Source organism: Chelmon rostratus, chromosome 13 (genome assembly GCF_017976325.1).
Source record: "Chelmon rostratus isolate fCheRos1 chromosome 13, fCheRos1.pri, whole genome shotgun sequence".
NCBI lineage: Eukaryota > Metazoa > Chordata > Actinopteri > Chaetodontiformes > Chaetodontidae > Chelmon > Chelmon rostratus.
In genome coordinates, this window is record NC_055670.1 from 4,412,693 (window position 1) to 4,438,476 (window position 25,784).

Here is a 25,784-nt window from a genome sequence, read left to right on the forward strand (position 1 = left end):
TACTTTAACAGTTCAGCGAACTCATGTAAGCCAACTTCGCCATTCTTGCTGTACTAAGTGGATGGTGAAATACTAGTCTTTACATTATGACACCAATGATGACACAGCCAAATGTGGTTAAAGTTGTGGTTACTTAAAGCTTTGCTTATTGTATTTGTTAAGGTGACGTTCTCACCGCGACAAATTGGACGCTGAGCATTGAGGGTCAAGTGGTTGTGGGTCCACACCAGAACATTGTGACTGGAATGGCAGTGTTTTTCTCATGCTATTACATCTACCAAGAAGAGGCATCGATCACACTGGAATTCATCCAAAGGTATGTGCTTGAAGGGGACGCTAGTGGATTATTATTTTGTTACATTTTCCATTATGAATAATATATGGTGTTATTTTTATTCAACTCCCTGCATTTCCATAGTATAGCATTGCAAAGCCACTTTCTGCTTCAGCTTGCACGGACAGCACATCTGCAATTAAAGCAATTTTTTGTTTTGCAGTTTTGTATATTTGGAGAACTGATAAGTTTGTCTCTACAACTTTATGGGCTCTGCTTCCTCTTCAAATAGTGTATTTCATTAAGTGTATTTTTCTCTGATATTGTGACTTCAGATGCTTCATTGGGATCAACCCAACCTCTGGCACAAAGATGACAAAGTGGATCAGTCCAAGAAGTGGGAAGGTGCATGAGAAGAGGAACAACAGTGTCAGCCTTTATGTCTCCGCACTTCTCAAAAGATTAATGGACTTTGAATGGCTTTGAGCCCTTCGCAAAGGAAAGGACAATGGCACACTGTATTTCATGAACAAAAGTGGTTCCAAAATTGGCTTCACAGCAGTAACCCACAGCAGCATGTGAAGCTGCTGGAAAGGAGCAAACAAATGCTTCTTGCCAAAAGGGCATGAAAAAAAGATAGATATTAAAGATGTAATCTACACTAAATACATGAATGAACAGTAGCTACAGTACGCCTATAACAATCTGTAACATATGGGCAAACATGTGACAATACAATGGTCGACTCAATGGTCAATTTTTCACATTCCCATACTGAAAATACAAAAACTCTCTTCTAGAAGAACAAAATTTAAGTTACTTCTTGTGAAACTGCAAAGTGCAGCTGACTATGTATTTTACTGCACTCACCTCAAACTCCTTGATTAAGGTACCCACGTCTTCTCCCAGGTGATCAATGAGACATCTGATGACAACTTCTCTCGTTTTCTCAATGGGAATTCCACTCTGTTAAGGAGAAAATGTATTTAAAGAGCTGACAAGATACAGTAGGCACTCTCCTAAGTGCACATTTAAATATTATAACAGATTTGATTAGAATGAAAAAATGAAACAAAATTTAGTCGAGCAGTTGGTAAATCCTTACAATTTATATAAACAGTCATCATTCGTCCCTTATCTGGAGTGGCCACTGCAACCTTGAAGTCATATTTGCCATTTGATATATTCTTGATATATAGCTCAGAATACACACACTCTGAAACAGAGTAAAAGTGAATGAACAGTATAACATTATAGTAGGCAGATGGGTAGAGGGGCAAGATTGGGCAGTATATGTTGTATATTAAGCAGAAATAGATGTTTAGGTCAGATTGAGAAACAATGGTGGGGAAGAAAAGAGTGGTGACAACAAAGGTGGGGGAAAATTGATCTCAACAGAGGAGTAAACTAGAATACCTGCAGCAGAGGATTCATCTCAGCACGATGCCTCTCTCCAGCAGCACCTTTCTTGGCTTGGAAGATGGCAAGCAGTTTTGGGGTGTAGTGGTCCAACTTGAACATGAATTTGGCCTCAAGATTTACAGTGGTAATTCGGTGGAACTCAGCATTGACCTGGAAAAAATACAAAAAGACAAAAAAAAAAAGGCACAAGGCCCACTTTACAGTTACTTAGATTTAAACAAGATGCACAAGGCATCAAACTGTACTGGAGGTTTTTCTTCTCAACTGTGACATGTCAAACAAGGCAGGCCACCTTTCTTTGATTTCTCTGATGCTCAGCTGAAGACTGACAACATCCTGTCTTCTGTGAGCAAAAGTGTTAGACATCAATTCAGTGACGGTTGCCCTCTCTCTCTTCTTTAATTCGGAGAGGATTTTGAGCCGCTGTTCCTCTTGTTGTTCACTGCTTTCTCCTGAGGGATAATGTGGGAGATACATCACTTCCCCCTTGCATGCTTTTTTAACATTTTTGGCTGGTTTTCTATCACCAGGACGCTTGTTTTTAAGAGAGTTGCACGTGACTTCAGGAAATCCAAGATTCCTCAACTTGGACCTATAATTCCCCATTTTGTATTTGAGGCAGTACATCCATCCAATCCATCCGTTGCGACTTCCAGGTTCTGTTAGACATGGGTGTTTTTGAACTAAGGCTTCTGCAAGCTGTCCAACCTGAAGGCCTGTGCAGTGTAACTGTACATGTAATCTGCCAGCCTTTCCATTATTTCAGACTTGACCCCGGTGTTGTTGAGGACAGTGCCATCTTTCAAAAACTGTACAGTACTGCCTCTGTCACAGCTGAAAAAAGTGGAATCTTAACTTCACTTGGCCACAATGCCCTTTGAGGGCTCAACAATATAGTATCTTGTGATGACAGCGATGATGTGCCATCTGACGGGTAGTCTGCAGAACTAGATGACTGCGAAGCCAATGTCTTTGAAGTAAAGCTGGAAGTGTCACTCGCATCATCTGCATTTGCCACATTTTCAGTGTCCGGTGTCGCTAGTGTGAGCACAGTGGAAGGAATGATGACCACTTTGATTGTCCCCTTATGTTTAACCTATGTTTAATCTCCAAAGTCCTCATCAAGGTAATGAAGAATGAATTCCTCATGAATCTGAAAAGTGTCCTTCACAGTCTTATGCAATTGCTCCACTGTATTTGGCATCCCTGAAGACAGTGTGAGCTTGTCACTATGATGATCAATAATGACTTTCACAACAACAGGGTCCATCTGTACAAAAACAAATACAGTAAAGGCTTTTAACTCACCTAATACTGGACAGTAACATGTCGTTTTAAACTGACCATGCATTTTCCTCCCACACAGTATGGTGTCAGTGGGTATGTATCACTAAGTTGCTCTATGCCCAGCAGGGTCACTTTCCCAGAGTGCTCCAAAGCAACCCCCCTAAAATGTTCATAATACCAGCTGTTGAGCAACTTAACAATGAAGTTTAGATCACTGTCCACAATCACAATTTGTGAGATCTCCACAAAATTGGGTAGACCACCAGTGGATCCATGTGGCAAAATCATCCCAGCTGCATATCTGGTTCCATGATATGACAGTGCACTTGTCAGCTCCACTGTGGTTTGTGTTGGATATGCCTTTTTGAAAGAGTCCTGTGTCTCTTCATGCAGCAATGCCAATGGAATACTAGGTACTTTACTCACGCATAATGCAGGTTTCATAGCATCAGAATGCAAATGATAAGCCATCATCATTTGGTGCTTTGTAGCCAGAGAGAGTAGAATGTTTCTGAAGCTGCTGGTGTGTCTAACAATACGTTTGAAAAAATTGTGCTTTGCCTCAAAGCGCATTGTCCAGACAGAAACTAAAGGTCCAAAGCATTTTATCATATCTGGATAATGTTCTAAGAAATGAAACTTCGGAGTTAACTTAAAGCCAGGAAAAACTTCCAGCAGTCTATGGCGATGTTCAGAAATCAATTTATCAAGATAACTTATACTGTCTTTAGTATGAACAGGGGATACTGCAAGTTCAGTAATATCTTTTAAGGTCATCAGAACTTGCCATGCAGGTTCAGTGAATGGCACCTTTGCACCAATTATAAATGGTAACAATCTCAGGAGTGTCCAATTCTCGTGCGCGTTTCCGCCAATAGATCTGCGAGAGGAAAGATTTAGTGGGATTGGTTGAGGGCGGTCAGTTTTATCGTTCCAATTATATGGAAACTTTGTCATTAAATTGTTCAGTTGTAACAGAGTGAAATACTGTTTTTTTATGAACAGGTTAAAGGATAACTTTCGTTTTTTACAACCTGGACTTTATTTGTAGCATTAAATACGACCATTTAGACAGCCAGACAACTTTGGTGGCATTTGGAGTTGTTTTGAAGAAATTAGCCCCAGAGTTAGCCATTGTGGCTGGTTGCTCGCAGCGCGCGGCGCTCGAAAATGACATCATCCACGTCAGAAGTAGTTGTCTAGAGACACTGGATGTTGATAACATGCCACCACGGGCTCAGAGGGGAATAGCACCAGCATATCATAACAAAATGTTGGAATATGAACGAGTTTCGCCGCAGATTATGCGTTTATAGAGGCTACGGACGGGTGCCCCGATTACTCGCATTATACGGATATACGCGCCGCTCCTCTGGGGCTAATTTCTTCAAAACGACTCCAAATACCACCAAAGTTGTCTGGGTGTCTAGATGGTCGTATTTAATGCTACAAATAAAGTCCAGGTTGTAAAAAACAAAAGTTATCCTTTAAGACAAAGTGCTAACTCCAATGGTATTACACCTTCTAAGAGGTCATGAAGTACATCTGGGGGATACCCCGTCACAAAATGGAAATACTTTTCTGTTAATGGGCAAACCTTCTTTACACCATAACAATGTAACTGTTCAGGGTTTTCCTTAACAGACTGAACATGTGATGTATAATTCTCCTTTGTTCTTGGTGGAAAAAAATTCAGAATGCAGTATTTCCCCCTCTTGTACTTAGAATGAAAAGGACCGTCAGGACCAAAGGCTTTAGTTAGAGGATTACAGAGCTGTAATTTTTCAACTAACTCACTGATAACATTTTCGTCAACTGTGCAGTTATTCTGTGTCAAAATATTTTTCACTAAATTTGGAATATATTGAGATGATGACGCACAAATAAACTGGAGCTGTTCCACCAAGTCATCTACACATTTACCTGTGACATTATAAAAGCTTTCTAGCTTCAACGAGAGAGAACCAATTATTTTCACATATGAACTTGTATGATCTTCGTAATCTGAATGTACAGTAGTTTCCAACTCCACATCATAAGTTGATTCCACTGATGAAAAATGGCTTTCATTCTGTTGAACACTGGTAGAAATTGGAAGTTTTACAATGACATCAGTCTTTAAGTCATCACATGAGTAAGATTGGTGCTTTCGACTTCTATGCGTAGCATAAGTGCCATATATGTTCGTTTTGAACTCACAGCCATCAAACACACACTCTACTGTTTCTAGTCTTTTAAGATGAGAGTTAATGTGTTGAAAATAATCTTTAGGATTTGGAAAGCATGAGTCACAAATTTTACATTTGAAAGCTATCACATCTGGTTGATTTTCAGTTTTCTCTGATTTGTGAGCTCTAGACAAGTGTGAACGCAAACCACCCCAAGTTTTAAAGGAACAAGGACAGTTCAAATGAATACAAGGCAGATGATGTCCATGACCAAAATGTCCATGTTTCAGTCGATAGTGTTTAAGAAGTCCCCCCTTCGATGATGCCACAAATTTACAGAGCTTGCACTGCCATTCCATACACTGTTACCTTACTGTGGGTGTATGAGAAACATCAGCAGCTCAGAGGGCAGAGATCAACAAGGTGGTGGTGGTGGTGATCACGGGTTCAAGTATGGCCTGCTGCTTTTCCTCCTCCCTCTATCTCCCTCCTTCATATGAGCATTTCTGTGACTCCAGGCTGATTCTGTAATATAAGCAGAAAAAAGTGAGTACAATTAAAAATGCTATTACCTGTTACAGCAAGTTGATACACAGTATATAGTCTATATTCCCGCAATATGTATATACAGCATCTATAACTTAATAAATACAGGCATGCTTTGTTACTATTAGGCTAAATCACTTCAATTCATTTCGACTGATTAGTTAGAAGAGTCCATGCATTGGACCACATTTCGGATAGTTTGCGCTAAAAACTCCAACCCCCGTGGCGTGCACACAGACCACGTTTAGAGCGGCTCAAAAGACAGTCAGACCCACGGGAATCTTAAGATGACCGACACTCACTAATGTTACCTGTCAATTGAACTGGGGGGGGGGGTGTTTCTGCTATTTTCGACGCGGCACGCAGCCGAAAAGAGAGACGTGGAGGTTAAAAATGGGTCGGGCCGAGTTGGTCCGGCGCCTTGAAAACTAACGTCAACGCGGTCTGAAACCAAATACAAAGCTAGCCTGAAGCATCTTTCCTATGGCTATGGCTAACTTAGCACGGGGAGGAGTTTGAAATTTTATTGCCAAACCGGTCCCCACTTTGAAATATGCCTGCATATGCATGTTCGAGCTACACAGTGTCTTAAAAAAGGCCATGACTCACTTAACATGGTATAATATTGGTGAAGAATGGCTTCGTCACAACAGTAATGTTTGTAAACTGATATTTCATGATAATGTCTGGCTTCAGCAACTAAGGAATGTTAAAATGGAAAAATACATTAATTGAAAATCAGATACTTAACGGTCAGGTCCAGCTGAACTCAATCCGCTGCGCCGGCAGCTCTGGTCTGTCCTAACCGTCAGGGGATGACGTCACGACGTCAGCGTCACGTTAGTTGATTTTTTTACATAGTTAAGTTGCTGTCTAATAAAATTGAGGTGAACATAAAACTAATTGATATTCATAGTGCATTCGCAAATGTGTGATTGCCCCACTTTTCAGCAGCGCTCATAGTGGAATACGGCAGTTCATTTTAACCAATAGGATTCCCCCCATGTGATCCCCGAAACCAATCGGATTCAGCAGCACATTCCCGCCGCCCTGCCCAGCGAAAACCAGTTACTTGTTAGACACAGGACTCATCAAGGCCAAAGAGCTAACTTAGCGTGTCCCTTTTCTTACGCTCAACCCCGACAGACTTCACAGCTTCAGGAAACATGGTGAGTATGAAAACATAGTTTTTCTTCACTTTTTGTGTTGATTCATGTCAATTAAAAACTCTGAAGTGCGTAGTCAAGCGGCAGCGCAGTTTAACCGTCGACCGTTATTAATTTAAATACCCCCATTAACGGTCTACATTTGAGCTTTGTTTAAAATAAACACATAAAACATTTGAGTTGAAAGACTGTTCACCAAACTCCACCTTCAGTGGGTCGTTTTAACTGTAACTTTAGTCATTTTAGTATAAGTTGACTGGACAGGGCACATCCCAAACTGAAGTTCAGCTGCCAATTTCCGGTTTTCGGAGGTTGGCGGAGGTCAATGTGTGTGTAAATCTTTAGCTAACGTTACAGCTGTGTTTGTTGTTCTACCACAGAAGTTTTTGCTCTCCATAGATAGATAGATAGATAGATAGATAGATAGATCTACCATCTCTGTCAACACAGACATGATCATCTTTCACTGAGCAATGATCGAGGAGCTGTAATCACATTAACGCTAACGTGCTAACAGAGCTAACGGTGCTCACAGAGCTAATAGAGCTAACGACATCAACAAGGGGGATTGGGTTTTCATTATGCATTTGTCTGTCTGTGTGTGTTTACACAGACAGACAAATGTGTAATAACACTGGCTCCTGCAGCTATTTCATAGCTGAGAACATGTTGCTGTTCGTTATGTTTGTGGACACGTTTTTCAATGTAGACTATAGTATGAAACGGAGGCAGGGAGATATCTCCAGCTTCTTCACTAAGAAGAAAATTAGGGAGAGTGACCAGGAGGAGTGTGAGAATCAGGGTGAATGCAGCCAAGCTAACATTGACCAAAGTTCCCAGGGTCAGAACAGCGCTCATTGACTTCCAGGTGAAAATGCAGGAATTAGGGAAATGCTTTAAAATGTGTAATGTGTGGTGCTCTCTGCACAATTACAGTTATTTCGTGAATTAAGGAATTTAAATAGGCTACCTCCTTTTAATCATGGTACTAAACCAGCACGCACTTAAAATTGTGTAGTTAAACAGTTAATATATTCATGCTATATATTATTTAAAAAATAGTCATGTACACTTTATAATGTATGTTCAATTAAAAAATGAGTTAATTAAGTGCTGACTTTGTCAATCAATACTTTCAGATGCACAAAGGGAGAGGACTGACAATGGTGATGAGTCTGATCATGCTGAGTCAGATGACAGCTGCAGCTACAGCAGTTGCAGCAGCTCCAGCAGCAACAGGAACCCCCCAGTTCATCCGACCTTTGCTACGCCTAAAGGTCCACAAGGTAGAATATTTATTAAAAATGATATTAACCCATCACCAGCAACATCTGAATTACTCTTTTGTATTAATTTTCTGCTGAAATGCAGTTGTCCCTTTATATATTTTAAAGGGCTTGACAATCAAAATGTTACTTTTGAGTTGGTGTTGCTTAATGATTCAACTAAACTTTTATAAAGTTTAATAAAATCATTCAAAAAATCCAGAATCTTTGCATATATTTTTCAAACATTTGCCATAGGAACAATAACAAAAGCATATTTCTGTCTTTAATTGTCAGTGTTGATCATGAGTATTAATTTCCACAGACTTATTTTGGATTTATTTTTAATATTTTCAGACATTTCTCAAACCAGAGCTGCAGGTCCTGCGCGACCTGTCCTGAAGACCTTCCCTCGCACCCAGCACGGACAGGGTAGGACCAGAGCGTTCAGGGCCTCGCGTTTGTAAGGTTGTAAGCAGCAAACACGGCAATCGCAAAATATTATTAGTTATTTTGAAGTGTCAGCACCTTCAAATGAGTGATACATTGAGTGGTACGTACTCTGATTGTGATACAGAACACAAATTTACACTGTGTTTAAAATACACAGTGTAAAGAGCTGAGCACTAGTGATTTTGAATATTTTTGTTGTCCATTTCACTGTGAGAATTTGAGTGTCAGTGGGGAAGAGTAACTACAACATGGAGCAGCCTGTTCTTTGCTGAGCTTTTTTTCCTCTGCTTGAAAATTGCATATAATTAATAAAATGAGTATATCTGGAACCACAAGGTCTGTTTGAATAATTTTGGTGTCATAGGGAACACTTTGAGGATTTGTTGAGATGGGTAATTATTAGTATATGTGTTACTGGTGAATAGTAAATGAAGATGACACACAAAAAAAATTAAATAAATGTAATGCCCCCCCCCCCAAAAAAAGCACCAGCTTTTGACTAACTGTAGGCTACAGCAAACATCATAGTGTTCTGTGTGTTAGCCACTTGGGAAAAGTATACCTAGCAGATTTAATGTGGCCAAGAAAAGCAAGATGAAAACATAAGCAATGTAATATTGAAGTTAGCAGCCTTCATTTTTGTTACTTTTGGGCGGCCCAAATCTTTTACATATATATGATCTAATGCTTTTCTTCTTCTTTTTGGCCGCAGGATTCAGTGATTAAAACGTGTTTTATTGTTATTTTTAATATCTGTATCCTGCTTTGTCCTAGATGCTTTTATTTTTATTTTTTTACGGTTTTTAAGGTACCACTACGTTTACAATGCCATCTGATATTAGTGTAATATCTTTTTGTCTTATTGTGAAAGTATCCTAGTCCTTCCCCCCACGGCTAGCGACACCTGTTGCCGGAAGCATTCTGCCCTTCTCCTGCTACTTGGTAAGATGTGCTTTTTCTCTGAGCTGATGTCTTACTTTTCCATTATTCACACGGTTTAAAAGTTAAAGCGATGATTAACAGTGGTCTCATTCTTAAACACAAGACTATGAAAACGACCTTCTAACTTGTGAAGGGAACAATAGCAACTTTTGTCTGGCTAGCTGAAGACAGCTATGTGTATGCTAATAGTTACTGTGCATACGGTAACGCCGCATCACCAAAGACTAACGTTATGTTATGCAATAACAGGAGGCATAATGTCTCATTAGGCCTCCTTAAACACTGTGTATTGTTTTAGAAAAAAATCTTTTGTATTCATTCAAAAGATGGGGAAATCATGGTCCAGTTGCATACACTTTTTAAATCTTTCTGTATGAATAGAAAACACAGGTAAACTATAGCTAGCCTACAGTACTAAATACTTGTCTCTTTTCTCCTCGTAGTTTCTGTCAACCCATCCTATCTCCATCTGAATCATCTAAGTAAACCCAAAGGCACTTTTAATTAATTTAATTAATGTCAAGCAAGTCTTTCATGCGAATATAGTGTGTCTGATTGTATTTTATTGTTAATTAATATTTACATAGAAAAAACACAATTGCAGTCCTAATCCATTCTTATTCTTCTATGTGCTTATTTACAGTGTCACAGCCTCCAACTGAGTGCTCCCTGTCATCCAGTGTGGAACATCTGCCTAGTTCACCCTCAGCAAGTCCTTTGATGACATTTGGTAAATCACAGTGATGAAAGAATTTTAAATCTTCAAATGTCCGTGTATAACTGAATTTAAGATTGAAACAAACCTTAACACTTACACTTGAATATGAACACTAATGATTAGAGCCAGTTTCATAGTGAAAATATGTGTATACTGTGTGTATGTTGATTAATTATTTTAATGGTTGTTATTTAAATAACTGAAGTTGATATTTTCTTTACAGAGAAAAATATGGAGAGGCTCTCTGCTATTTTAGCATCATGCCATTCTGGTGAGCCTCAAAAATGTTCAGCAACATCCTGGTCTTTTGGTCAGCAGACAGCCTCAGAACTCTGGAAAGCGTCGAGACCACACAACCTCCAATGCCTCATACAGAAAGAGGCTGTTGGTCATCCTTTGTGCTGCCTCTGCAATGAGCCTGCTGTCATTCGGTTGGTATTCTTTGGCTGGTAGAAAAATATAAAATTTCAGAAGGGGAACTGTCAGGGGCTAAACCCTGAGACACATATCCCAATTTAATAAAACTTTGTATCTCACCTAATTCAGAATATCTTAAATTGAATTTATAGTACTTATCACTAGGGGTGTCAACGTTTACACGGGCCTGCTAAACGTGTACCCATTTACACGTCGGGGATTAATGATTTCTTTCTATCGCAGTTGCACTGTAACCACTATAGAGGGTTCTGTCTCCATTCAAATACCTCCTAATCCCATTAAATCAAAGCCATTCCAGTCGTTATCAGACAAAAACGTTATTCACCGTTATTGAAATGTTTATTCAAAGTGAAATTGTCCTGACATCCTGAGGGATTTTAGTTTATTTCAGTGGACTCCTGATTTAAAGGACCTTATTAGGAATGGATATTGGCCGGCCTCTCTTAATGTGTGTACTTTGTACACGCTGGACCTTCTTAGCTCCTTTAAGGAACTGAAGGTCATTTCTCCTGGTTTTGCCAGACAGGCCTTCGCAAAGTTGCTGGAGCATCGCACAAAGTGTGGAGGAAGAGTACGTTTATTTGTTCCAAACCATATTAAATGTATTTACATAAGCAGACAACATTACAAAAATGTATAATTCTCTGTATCTTCTAGTCTGGACATATCAATGGAGATGCACTGCAGCGCAGTTTCTTAGAGTTTTCATACTCTTCGTTTGAGGAAAATCAACTGTGCTGTGGTGCTGATTTCACCTGCCCAGCCTGCACACCTGAAATGTTGGCTGTTTCTGCAGATGGAAACAGAAAGCTATATATTATATTGGCCAAAGTGGAAGGTGATTTGTTTTCTACTGTGTTTTTAGTGATTAATTGATATTCCCATGTGTTTAATGGATCTCTAATTTTCTTTCTTTTTCAGCTCTGATGACCCTGCCTTTTTTGAGGGCCTCTTTGTGGCAAAAGACAGTGAAGTGTCCACATTTACCGAGACCATCCAAAAAGCAGTGAAAAATGCAAGTATTATTGATAATGTGACAAAATAGCTGTATTACTGAAATATTACCGAAACTGAATTGAGAGAAACACTGGCCTATATAGCAGACCCAATTGCATTCATTTTACTGTGTTCAGCAAACATCACGATAAAGAAGAGACTGTACGACCAGGTGATGCTAACAATGTGACTGCAAGAGGAGAAGAACATTTTGGTGCTGGAGATGGCACAACATTGCACATGGTTGCAGAAGCAGGCAGAGGAGCTTGAGAACAAGGTGGCTGAGAATGGTAAGCTAAAACAAAAAGGTATTTATTGAAAGCATGGATTTTACGATTTCGAGATTAAAAGAAGTAAGCCGAAGTCAGTGAACAAGTTCCCGGAACCAGGAAGTAGTTCCTGCAGTGGGAACACAGCTTTATTTTGTAGTGGATCTATATTGTGATGTCTTGTGTCCTTTGAAATGTAGAATAGGGCAACAAAGGACTTTGCTGTCTCTTAAAAAAACAACTATCCGAGGTGTCAGAGCAGCTGCAAGTGGTCCTCCAACACTACAAGACTACTTAAGGTCCTGAGGCCTCTGCCCATCTTCATGGTGAGGAGGAGGATCAAAGTGCCCTCAGCAGTCCAGACACCAGAAACGATGAAGAGGATATCACAATTTAGGTAATTTACTTAAGCAATTTACTAAAGTATGAACTGTATACTAGTGTTTGTTTTGCAAAACTATTCCTGCAACTCTTTTTCCACACGGATTACTGTATGTGTATGTAAGTACATACACATACATTATGTCACATTAAGTAATAAAGTGACTAATGCCGGGGCGGAGGGTTAGCTCAGTTGGTACCTGCAGCCCATTTGCTGCATGTCATTCCCTTTCTCTCCCCCCTTTCCTGTCATGTCTTCAGCTGTCCTATAAAAAAAGGCAAAAGCCAAACATAAGCCAAGATCTTTAAACATTCTAGTGTAATTTAGGCAACTTTAAACCTGTCTTAAATTGCCCTTTCATTCGATAGTGCAAACTCAAAACTGAAATTACCCTGAGTTAAATTAAAGAAATGTCAGATAAATCAAATTGGTCAGGAGGCAGTCCTCTTCCTCACTTCTCCAGGTCTTCTTTGCTGAGTTTTTATTGAACTGAACCCATTTCCAACATCCAGTATATTAACTGTCCTTTAATTCCGTACAGCAAATTCAAAAAGTAAGTGTCTCTAACTTAAATTAAAGGAGGTGTCAGAACAGTCAAATACTTCTACCAAAAAGCAAAAACATTTCTTTAATGTGAAAACTTTCAATCAATCAATCAATCAAAATTTATTTATACAGCACTTTACAACACTCAAGGTGACCAAAGTGCTTTCCAGTTAAAAACAAACAGTGAAATTTGAAATGAAAAACAGTATAAAAGAAAGCAACAATAGAACACATATCAGGGAAATAAAAAACAGATTAAATGCAAATAAAATAAGATAGAATAAAATAAGATATGATAAAATAAAATAAAATAAAATGTCACCACATTACTGTGTATTAAAAGCCAGTCTAAAAAGATATGTTTTGAGCCGAGTTTTGAAGAGGCCAAAGTCTGTGATGGTGCGCATGTCAGGGGGTAGTTTGTTCCAGAGTCTGGGCCCAGCGACGGAAAAAAAGGCTCGATCCCCCCAGTGTTTGTACCTGGCCCTTGGGACTTCCAGTAATAACTGATTTGTGGACCTTAGCGCCCTGTTTGGGTTTCGGACAGAGAGAAGCTCTGTCAAATAAGTAGGAGCTAGGCCATTGAGGGCTTTAAAAACAAAAAGTAAAATTTTAAAATCTATTCTAAACGAAACTGGAAGCCAGTGGAGGGAAAAGAGGACTGGGGTGATGTGCTGACGCCTTGAAGTGTTCGTCAGGAAACGAGCTGCTGCATTTTGCACCAGCTGGAGGCGGCTCAGGGCAGACTGGGAAACACCAACGTAGAGAGCATTACAGTAGTCTATTCGTGAGCTGATAAAAGCGTGAATAGTCCTTTCAAGGTCGGTGCGATTTAAAAAAGGTTTTACTTTAGATAAAGTACGTAATTGATAAAAACTCGCTCTGACCACGTTATCAATCTGTTTGACGAATGAGAAACTGCTGTCAAAAATAACCCCAAGATTCTTTACAAATGGTTTTAGCTTCAAAAACATAGAGTCCGAATCTGCAAGAACACTGTCACCAAATAGAATGAACTCGGTCTTGTCCTCGTTCAAATGAAGGAAATTGCTCTCCAGCCATGACTTGATGTCTCTGATGCAGTCTGATGCAACCAAAACTTTGAGGGGTATTATTGCCTTGTGCTCATTTATGTTTGGCTGTGTTACGGAAAGAAGTGGGCTAGGAATAGTTAGCTAGCTTTGTAATTAAACTATAACTTGTGAAAACTAGACATTTAGACAACATTATAGCCTAGCCTTTATGATAGTAAACCTGATCACTAACCTGTGGAAACTGATTCAAGAATCATGTTTAGAGTTTCTTCTGCACGATAGACTCTGTTGCTTCTTGAAGCAGCCGCCATCATGAAAGCTTGTTAAATCGCCCAAGTCAGACATTTTATCCTAAAGAATCAAAAATGTTGACTTAGGCAAAAATAAAAAAAATGGCCAAAGTCACGCTCTTGACTGAGGCCATTGTCCTATATGGCATAAAGAGCAGGATCATTTAACTAAGAATTTAGGCGATTTTACCAGAGGTGGCCAACATTATCAGGAGATTTAGGCGAAAAACTCATTTTCATCAAAAAAGGCAGTCAATTTCTCCCAGTTCCTGGAAAAGGTCACTCCTCTGGATCTGAGAGAGAAAGCATTCCTGTATTTCTTAATGATTTATATTGCTTGTTCATTCTTGACTTCACCTTCTCTTACCATGTTCTTCTCCCAGATTGATGCTGCAGGACAGACTGTGGTGAAGGACATGGACTTGGATCTGCCTGCCTCCCACTCTACACCTGCCCTGCTGCTGCAATCAAGCCACCTGGTTTCCATCAGCTCATTACCAAATCTGCACTTATGGTGCATTCCAGACAACCTGTAACTCGTTTTCTATTTCATATGTGGTCAACATGCCACCGCATCCATGGGTTTCATGTGACGTCACACAGTGGTCATGGCGCCATCTTTCGGACCAAACCTCAACCTGTCATCTATATTCTGTATATATGTTTCATCAATATACAGTCTTATCTTCATGTACTGTAATCCAGGGTTGTGTTGGGGCGACACTGAGGCTTTGTGAAGGCTTGACCTTCAACACAAATAGTAAATAATAGGTTCACTAGATCACAACATGTTGTTTCAAATATGTTGACATTACTGATGAAACTTTGTCGGCTAAACTAAGTTTAATTGTCAGTTTTCTGACATGACTAGTTGCAGTCAGACTCAAACCCCACTTCTTTCCAGGTAAAGGAAGATAACGGCAGCAAATCTACTCTTTATTTTGAGAGTAGTAATGGGAGAGAGTACTTCCTGTGATTTCTTGTAAAGTGAAAGCCTTTCACTTCTGGTTACTTCTGCTTTTGGTCACTGTCTTCAATAAAACACTGAAAAAAGAAGTCATGTGTTCTTTAATGTCATACTATTTATTGAGTACTGTACAGTACTTCACCATCAACATCTAACATTTCTGGACTATATGCATCTCCCTCCCTCATGCATAACATGTTATGTGGCACAGGCCTATACTGTTTTAAGAAAATGTCATGTCACGGTCATTTTTTAAGATATGTGTGCAAAACTTACAGTGCACACAAAAAAGTACTGGCAATACAATATGCTATAAGGCTGATAAGCTAGGACCATCCTGTCAGTCTGGGGAAAGGGGTATACAGAGACTATAAGCAGCCATATTAAATCAATGGGGGAATATGCAAAAGAAACATTTACAGATTATGGGAGAAAACTGGGTCTTAATTGGTCCAAATTGAAAAGTCTGACTGAGCATAAGGTATACATCAATATCATGACCACATTTGGCCACTAAATACCCTTTAAAATACGTTTGTCTGATTTTTATCCAGCTTTGCTGAAAGGTGCTATGAGAAATGACACCTCAAAGGGCCTTGGCTTGGAGCAACTTGAAAATAAAACTTTGTCATAGGACAACAATTAAGACATTGTTGTAGAGGCTTTGGGGGGGGGGGGGGGGGGGGGGGGGGGGACATGATTTCACCCTTTTACCAGTGATAAACATCTAAACTAACCAAACAGATCTGCTCCCCACCGCCAAATACCTGTAATGTGATTTCAAGATTTCTGACCACAATTTAATACAATGTTGAAAAACACTTTAGAACTACAAAACATATGGCGCAGCCCTCTACTGTGTGCTTGAACTCCACGCCAATTGTAGTTCTTGTGTCATTCTTCCGGTCTAGGGTTAGCGTTGTGAAATTAGGGTTTAGAAAACAACTACCCGCTCGGTTTTCATCAGAAAAAGTTTTTCTTAAACATATGAATTTATATCAGGAAACAAAACATGTTGAAAAACATAAACATATTTATCAATGACTGCTATTTTAGACGCGATCCTTGCACCTTTCTTTCACTGACTGAAAAGTACGCGTTCAATGACACAACGCATTAAGCAACGTTTCCTAACGGAACTTCCGGGCCTCGTAATTCCTATTGTTGTTTTAAAATATTAATATGGTTTATAATCTGTTTACATATAATGTGGCTTCCAAACATACATATTATTAATAAACGTTAGTAGTTGCAGTTAGCTGGCAGTAGCTATTTGTTGGTGAACATGACATAGCGCTGTGGTTTTGAACGCAGCCTCGGTCTCAATGCACGGGGAGCATAGGCTACGCCAGTAGTAAAGTCAATTGATGAAAACATATTTCAAAATACAGTTACTGTTGTATTAAAGTCTAAAAAGCCCAGTTTCTGGAGCTATGCTTTACCTGAAAGGGCTATATTTTTTATATATGTATAAATAACATACCTGAGACAAGATTGTAATTATTATTGAAACAGCACATCATAGTTCCATCACAGTTTTGTTTTCAGAGGATGCTGCAGTGGTTCTGTAAGATGGTCATGTTTTTAATAAGAGGCAGGAATCATCTTGTCCTCTGCTGTCATCTGCACTCTCTGATTAGCAAGGTAAAGGAATCAAGGATTCAGGGAATAAAGGTAATTTAATTGTCATTTTACAACACAGGTCTGCAAAAATGAATCAAAGAGATGTCGCCCCTTCCATACTCCTCACACATAGAACATGTATACAGATAATAAACAACAAAATAAAACATTATATACACATATCTGTTAATCTGGTATATCAAACTACATTACATTAACCATCCGTGTTCTGTGAAACCTCAGGATTGGAGGGGAAACTTAACTACAGTACCGTAATTTCCGGACTATAGAGCGCACCTGATTATAAGCCTCACCCAGTACATTTTTAAAGGAAAAACCATTTTGTACATACATAAGCCGCACCTGTCTATAAGCCGCATGTGCCCACATTGAAACATGAGATATTTGCAAAGAAAGGCGGTACACAGAAAGAGTTTTCAAAGTTTTAATAATATACCTTAACTTTCCTTTCCAAACAGTGCCTGTGACGCGGCAATAACACAACAGCAACATGGTAGCACAGCACTAACAGGGCCGGTTTAAAAAAACATAACGGTTAAAATCACTGAGACACGGCAGTAACACAGCAGCAACACGTTAGCACTCACGAACAGGGCTGGTTACAAAAACATCCCCGCTGCCGTTTCCAGCGTCTCACCATCGATTCATTTATGCCAAGTTTACGTGCAGCAGCTCTGTTTCCTTCTTTATCGGCCAGCTCGATTGCTTTTAACTTGAAAGCTGCGTCATATGCATTTCTTCTTGCATTTTCCATGATGAGGGTCTGTTCATGCTAATTGTATCCATGCACAAAGTTACATTAAACTTGCGTCTTCCTCGACACATATATTCCACCTGTCTCACTCTTACCTTTACTGCTCGGGCGCCCCTGGCGGCCGTTAGAAAAAAATGCATAAATTAGCCGCATCATTGCAGAAGCCGCAGGGTTGAAAGCTTGTGACAAAGGTCGCGGCTTATAGTCCGGAAATTACGGTATATACATATTTACAAATGTATTATTGAGTCTGCCTCACAGCTAGAAGATCCCCGGTTCGATCCCGCCTGGGATCTTTCTGTGTGGAGTTTGCATGTTCTCCCTGTGCAGCGTGGGTTTTCACCGGGTTCTCCGGCTTCCTCCCACAGTCCAAAAACATGCTGATAATTCTAAATTGCCCGTAGGTGTGAATGAGTGGTGTGCTTGGTTGTCTGTCTCTATTTGTAGCCCTGTGGTAGGCTGGCGACCTGCCCAGGATGTCCCCTGCCTTCGCCCGAGAGACGGCTGGGATAGGCTCCAGCCCCCCGTGACCCTGCAAAGGAGTCAGCGGTGTATAGATAATGGATGGAATGGATATATATATATATATATATATATATATATATATATATATATATATATATATATATATATATATATATATATATATATATATATATATAAATGAATAATAAATAATAAATTATTACATTCAATTGAACAGGGGATTCACTGAAATTTAAGATTGTTAATAAGTGTAAGTGTAAGTGTCAATTCTTTTCAGACATTGTTGGAACAAAAGAATTTAATTCTTAAGTGCAGACCATGAGGGGGAAGTAGGCGTGTGATTGGACGGAAGTGTGTGTGTGTAAAGGTGTGCACTCACTGGTGACACAGATGAGAGAGTCATGGTTGGGTAGTAGTCATAATTTTTGTTGACCGCGCTACTCATTTATCATTCACTCATTTATTCATCATTTGTTGAAATCTGTTTAATCCGCTGGTTTTCATTTAATCATCTTTGCTGCGCTCTGATAGCTCTGTGCTGTTTTTCCACAATAAATGCACCAAACGCATCTTTGGATCTCAGCGTATCTTTTTTGCAATTTATTATTATTATCTTACTTTATTATTATCTTATTTTATTAATATTATTATTAATTAATAATTTTATTTGTTATTTTGTAACTAAGATGAGGTTGTTAACCAAGAACTCAGTTTTCTTAATTTTGAGGATTACATCCATTTGAATAGTTTGATAAGAGAAGAAATCCATATGTACTTGGAAGACAGAGACATCTCCATATATCCTGGACTGTTTCACATTCAAAAAATAGATGCTCTGTTGTTTCCAGATTCAGGCCACAATTATCAACCTTAAATTTAAACCTCTTCTTCAAGAATTCATGGGATGGATATATATCGTTCATCATTTTAAAGTGAATCTCCTTATATTTTGGAGGAAGAGGAAATTTCAGAAATTTTGTTCTAATAGCTGATCTGTCAGATTTATTGTAATTCTGGAGCATGATAGTCCTCCTTGTTTTTCCTGGATATATGGAGTTTACAAAGCACTGTCTGAGGAATTTATTATTTATTATGACATTTTTCATTCATGAAATCAACATCATCAATTTTAATTTTGGGCAGACATAGTGTTCCCGCAGTCCTGAGACTATTCTTTACTATTTGAATAAAGGCACCTGGAATGTTATGTGGTACTTTTTATACACTTCAATGAAGCATTCAATGTTATATCTATTATTAAATTCTTTCAGTTCAAGAATATTACCTTGATCGTCCATTAAATGTACAACAGACCAAATACCTTTCTCAAACCAGGCTTCCATAAAGATAGATTTCCTCCTGCTCAATATAACTCTGTTATTCCATAATAGAATCGTATGAGGGATAAAATTGTGTTTGAAGATCATTTTCCATTGTAACAATACCTGTTGATGAAAAGCAGATATTTTTATAGGCAACTTTGTGATTTCAAAATCACATGTAAGTAAGAACTGAATACCTCCTACTTTCTTGAATATCAATGAGGGTAATGAGAACCATATATCATTTCCATTCTTTAAGAAAGACTGGAGCCATTTCACTTTTAATACCCCATTCATGATTTCAAAATCAATTGCCTTAAGTCCACCATCTCCATAATCTTTCCACAAGTCTCCCTTTTTGATGTAATGGTGTTTATTTTTCCAAATAAAGTTAAAATGAATTCTATTGATCTCCTTAATTTGTCTCTGAGAAATAGCAAGAGAATACGCAGGGTAGATGAATCTAGAGAGCGATTGAATTTTAGTTAACATCGTTCTACCAAATAATGTTAAATCCCTTTGTAGCCAATGGTTTAATATTTCACTGCATTTATCAACATTGTTTTGAATATTCTTTTCTATAATGGTGTCAGCCTTCTTAGAGATCCAAATGCCAAAATATTTCACAGCCTTGACTGGTATATTATATATTGAGGAATCAGGGCAGTTGTGGATACTCATAAGTTCACATTTACTAAGATTCAATCTCAGACCAGATGCTTGTGAAAACTGCTCTATAACTTCTAAAGCTGGCGGTATTTGTTCTCTATTTTTTAAGAACATAGTTGTATCGTCAGCTAGCTGACTTATAATCAACTTGTTCTTATTAATGTTTAGTCCTTCAACATTGGAATTTTAATGGCTATAGATAATAATTCTGTGACTGTAATGAATGAAGAACCAGGCGGATGTTGTTATGTATAGATCTACCTTTGAGAAATCCAGATTGTGTTGGGCTAATAAACTTAGATATTCCCGTTTTTAGTCTCAATGCCAAAACTGTTGTCAAAATCTTGTAATCAGTATTTAAAAGTGTAATAGGTCTTAAATTGGTTCAAATTCTCTTGTCTTTCCGGGCTTTGGAATTAATTTAATTACACCCTGTTTCATTGTTTCCATCAGCTCTTTACGGTCAATACATGCATTGATAGCTTGGAACAAGATGAATTTTAAATCTTCCCAAAAATGTTTGAAAAAAATTAGTTGTTAAGCCATCTGGTCCTGGCGAGCGATCAGATGCCATTTTTTAATTGCACAGTCAAGTTCTGTGATTCTTAATTCCTCATCACATATTTCTTTGAAGTTTTCATCAATTGTAGGAATCAGGTTTTTTATTTTATTGAGGAAGGATGAGGCATTTCGTTCTGAGTATGATGATTTACTGTAGAAGTTGAAAACTTCTCTTGCTATGCATTTGGCTTCTGTGCACCCATACCATAAATCATTAGACTACCAATTGAGTTATATTCTTGTCGGCGTTTTTCCACATTACAAAAATAGGATGTGTTCTTTTCTCCCTCTTCAATCCAGCGGGCTCTGGATCTTATATATGCTCCTTTAGCCTTGTTTATATATATTTCGTCCAGTTTAGACTGCAGTTTATTTATGATTTCCTTATCTTCTTCATTCCAGTCGAGTTTACTATAAAGTATCATAAGCTCTTTAATCACAGATGTTTCCTGTGCTTTCTTCTCCTCATTTAGTTTTTTACCAAACGTTATAGAATATTTTCTTATGCTGAATTTTAGATATTCCCATTTTTGGATTGGAGTTCCAACTGTGTGATCATTCTTTACATCCAGAATCAACTTTTTTATACCTTCACAGAAATCTCAGATCAGGTTCCACTGATCCGTTTCAAGCCGTGTGATTTGTTGTATCTCGTCAGTTTTATGAAAAAGTAATTTTTCTCTGAGAAACTGGAGGGTTTGGACTGTTTTCTGCTTATTCTGTTGAATAGGGAGTTTGCAGTTGGCTCTGATTTTGGAGAAGATATTGCAGGCTGAGATTGTAGACAGCCAACTGGCACAGAGACACAAATATTGCTTACATGGGAGCACTAAAAGCTGGCATCCACACTACATATAAAACACCAGCTCTCAATGTGCAGCCACCTTTATGTCCGTCTTATTGGGCGACTCTTGAATGGGCCGACACTTCACAGAGGATGGAGGCTCTGATCCAGAGTGGCAGTTGGCTTAATGAAACAGTTACCGTCTTTCTTCTGCCGTCCATGGGTTTAGTATGTCCGAAACACTCATGTGTTAGCCAAAGTATGGCTGCATCCTCAAGCCGCCTCTTGCTCTCCCATTGGTCAAACCCATTCTTTCCTCATAGGCTACCACAAGGAACTCACATCTAGCTCATTCATCAGGCCGAATTCCTGTGTTGTAATTTACCTATTTGTTCCCAGCCATGTAATTCAAAGACCTGCTTTCAATGGAAACAAACTATGGCAGACAAGGCAGGTAGTTGGTACCACATGATTTAATTTTCATTCAGCTGTCCATTTCTCTCTGAACTCAGCCAAGCTCTGCGTTATGAAACAGACTGTACAGTGTCAGTGCAGTCACTGGGTGAGCCAGGGGTGAGCAGGAACACATTGAACACAGAGAGCATATGGAGGGACAGGAGACCGCGCTGCAGGAGTGGTTTCACACATTTTTATGGCCATTTGAAAGCTTCTTTTAAATGCTTTGTTTGCAAGCTATGTTTGCGTTTGCAGACAATGTACAGCTGAGACTGATGGGCATGTCATTAGTTGTGCAAGTATGAGGTTATGAACCAAACTATCAGAGTATCAGACCTGCTGATGGTACTAGACAACATGTTAGGGGTTCATCCATCCATCCATCCATCCATCCATCCATCCATCCATCCATCCATCCATCCAACAGTTTCACTCAGATCCACAAATTTGGTCTTCATGGTGGTACTAGAAGGAAAGTCAGTCCATTTAGTGGATGTTGCGACATTTTACTGAATAAGTGAAAACATTGACCTGTTGTGGCTCTAGATGACAAGTCAGGCTGTGAATCATACGTTGTAGCCACTTACTCACTTGTGGATGGGAGGCGCATGCCTCACATGCTTGCATGGAAAGCTCAGTTGGCAATTGCATGCTTTCATGCCCTCATCTTACAGTAAAACACGACACGGACACGAAGACGTACATCTGCGTTGTGCAACCAGCGTGGTGACACAGACTGGTCAAGCTTTTAAACTGAAAGTCCTTTTTCATACATCCAACAATGTATTTCTGATTTTCATGAGCCTAATAATTACCCCTCAAAGACTGACTGCACTGTAGTTTTCTTTTCCCACTCACACATAATGAAGAACTCTGTATTTGAATTGAGTCCTGCTGACGACTGCTATTTGTGGAACATATACTCTAAACTGACATAATAAGGACCACTCACAACAACAGGAGAATGGATTCTCAGAGTGAGCGCGGAATAGCTGAACATGGCCCTCAGTTGTGTCACTCAAATTCATGAGACACCACGCACTCCTTCCCAGCCGTAAGTGCTCACCTTGCAGCTTGCATCTTGTGTGGCAGTGTGCCTCAGTGTTTATAGTATAATTTAATTATTGCAGTGTCATATGAAAAGCAGACTCATTCGTGGACTAATATTTGCACAGAAAACGTCTCTTAATTGATTTACTGTATCTAATGGAGCTTCCTATTGCAAGTAGTTTGAGTGTCCTCTGACTGTATCTATTAAAAACACTGCAGCTGTCCACTGTCATGCTGTACTTACGCTGAACTTTGTACTGTTGTGTTATGTTCCCTTTAATTGTCAACAAAGGTTTTAAGTGTTTTCTGACATTTTATTCCTGACAATACTTAACATCCTCTGCAAATTAGCTATGTATGAATGTAAATTTAAGGCAATGTTTTTTGGTATCATCAATAGCCATTCTTTCTGAAGAATAGCTACTCTTCTGTTCTTCTCATAGCCAGTTTAAGGGAGCTTTTAGAGATTTAGAGTGGGTATTCCTGGCTACCTTCTGAAGACGTGTGTTTTAGTGTAGTGGACATATAATCACAGACTGTCCCATAATTACCTCACCACCAGATTAATTTCTTCCTTTCTTTCTGACCAAATGTCAGCGTCTTTCTCTTTTTATGCCCTGCTGAGTCCCGATGAGTCTTTAGTGGCTTTGGTACTGATCAATTCTACACTAATTGTCCTTAAAGGAACAGTCTGAAATTTGGGGGAATGCTAAAATGGTCAGTGCAAGCGGAAAAAAGTAGTTCCAGCATGTAAATCCCTTTAGAGGTGCTGCTTGGTGAAGTTTTGAACTTGGACAGAGCTGGGTCAGTTGTTTAATAGCCTCCTTCCAGGCTGCATGCTAAGCTAACCACCTGTTGGCTGTACCTTTATAATTAGCTAACAGAATTTAAGAGAGTTATCCACCTTCTCTTCTAGCCCTCAGCAAAGAAAACAAATAGAACGTCAAGCTATTTCTCTAACATTCTGCACTATGCTTGAATGTTATTCATGCAATGATCATTTTAATGTCTAATAATAAAGGTTTTCATGTGCAGTGGTCTAAATTCATTATATTGCCAAGAAAGTATTTTTGAGAGAAACAGTGTTGGTAGTAATTGCTAAGATGCCACCAAAAACGCAGAGGTGCATCTGTTTAAAACAGCTCAGGTGGGACGAGCGGGGGGAATGCATGACGAGTGTTACTGCAGGACAAGTCAACCCAGGAGACACGTTAGTATTTCTCATCGTTTCATCATGCAGGCAGACCAGGGGACGCCTTCTTAGGCCACGTCTTTTCTCTCTGTAAGCTCCGGGCTTCTCCAGTGACATGGTGAGCGTGTTACAGGAAATTTGTCGAATTGTTTTAGACCATTTCATAAGGCTGCGTTGGTTCTGAGGCCTAAGGTAAGAAGGAGACTGAATCCTTTCACCTCCCGGCTTTGGATATATCTGTGCAGGCAGAGAGAAGTCCTACAGGTGGTCATTCCTTCCTTTTGTCAAGGTGGATAGCAGCACACTGGGCGCACAGACCTACCTATTAAAAAATGGACCTGTTTCCTGCGAGAGTTTTCAAAGCATTGGAGGAAAATAGATTTGAGTGGTAGGTGTTGACATCAAAGAGTGACTCCTGTATGGCCTGTGTTGAAATGCAGGGTCTATATTTGGGAGAATCTCTAGTTAGCCAGTGTCCCCTCTCTGTCTCTTCTCTTTTGATGCATGGGATGAAAAATTAAACGTGCTTTTTCTTCTGTTTGTCGGTGGGCTTGTCTTTCTTCTTCAAAGGCATGACTCACAGAATGACCTTTTAGTTCCCAGGAGTTCAGCGTCTCCTGTGAGGCATCAGGGCTGCTTGAAAGCATCTGGTGCCCCAGAAATGTTCCCACTTAAAGCCAAACTCCAACAAGCTGTGACACTGGAGGTCAGAGGAAAGGCAGAGGCATGATTGAGTCTGCCACTTCACGTCTTGTGAAGAGGAATAAAAAACATTTAATCTCACCCATGTGGGCTCTTAAAGCTGCACTAATCAATATAATTTTAATAACGATGAATTAAATAATTGGATATGATGTGAAAGGGGACTGTGGTGGCTTGATTGTTGGGGTGCAGGCTGTGGGCTGGCCAGGCTCAGGACCTTTGTTTCCCGTCATTGTGCATCACCCTCGCTCCTCATTTCCTGCTGTCCCTCTTGTGTCAGCTGTCTAAAAAAGGCATAAAATACTAACAAGCTCCACAAAATAAAAAGAAAAAACATTACAGCAACGCCTAATGAATGCTTTGGTTGTCCTGTGTCTGCTGGATATCAACAATTTCAATTTTTCTATGTTGATAATGTGTTGTGTGTACACCTCCCTTTGCTGCCCCCAAGTGGCCAAAAATATATACATTGCTGCTTTAAATATTTTAGAATTGTCCTAAGTTTTAAGCTCAAGTTTAAGTTTTAAACAAGTTTTGATATGTACCTAGCTTAAACTTTAAAGAAGACATTTTGTTTTATTTGCAGAGGATGACATCCTGTTCCCTGTGGCCATGCTTCCTGTTGCATCTGATTATGGACAGTGTTAACGTGTCCAGCGAAAGGGCCTTTGGCTCGCACGTTTGTTTGCTGTATACTGCGCTAACAGCATTTCTCTTTTTGTCTTTGGGTCCACATTACAACTTTCAGCTTTCACATTAAATAATGGCATTACAACATAAATATATACATGGCCACGTGCAATACAACATGCAAACATTTATACATCACTCCTGTAGAAACATTAAGAGAAAACAAGCCTGAGATAATGACAATGTGTGTCTGCACACATGCAGGTGTGAGTATGCATATGTTTACTGTGTGTTTGCCTATCAAATACTATTTGTCTCTTCATTTGTGAAGCACATTGTCTTGCAGCTTTGCAGGTGCCATTGCACAGTGC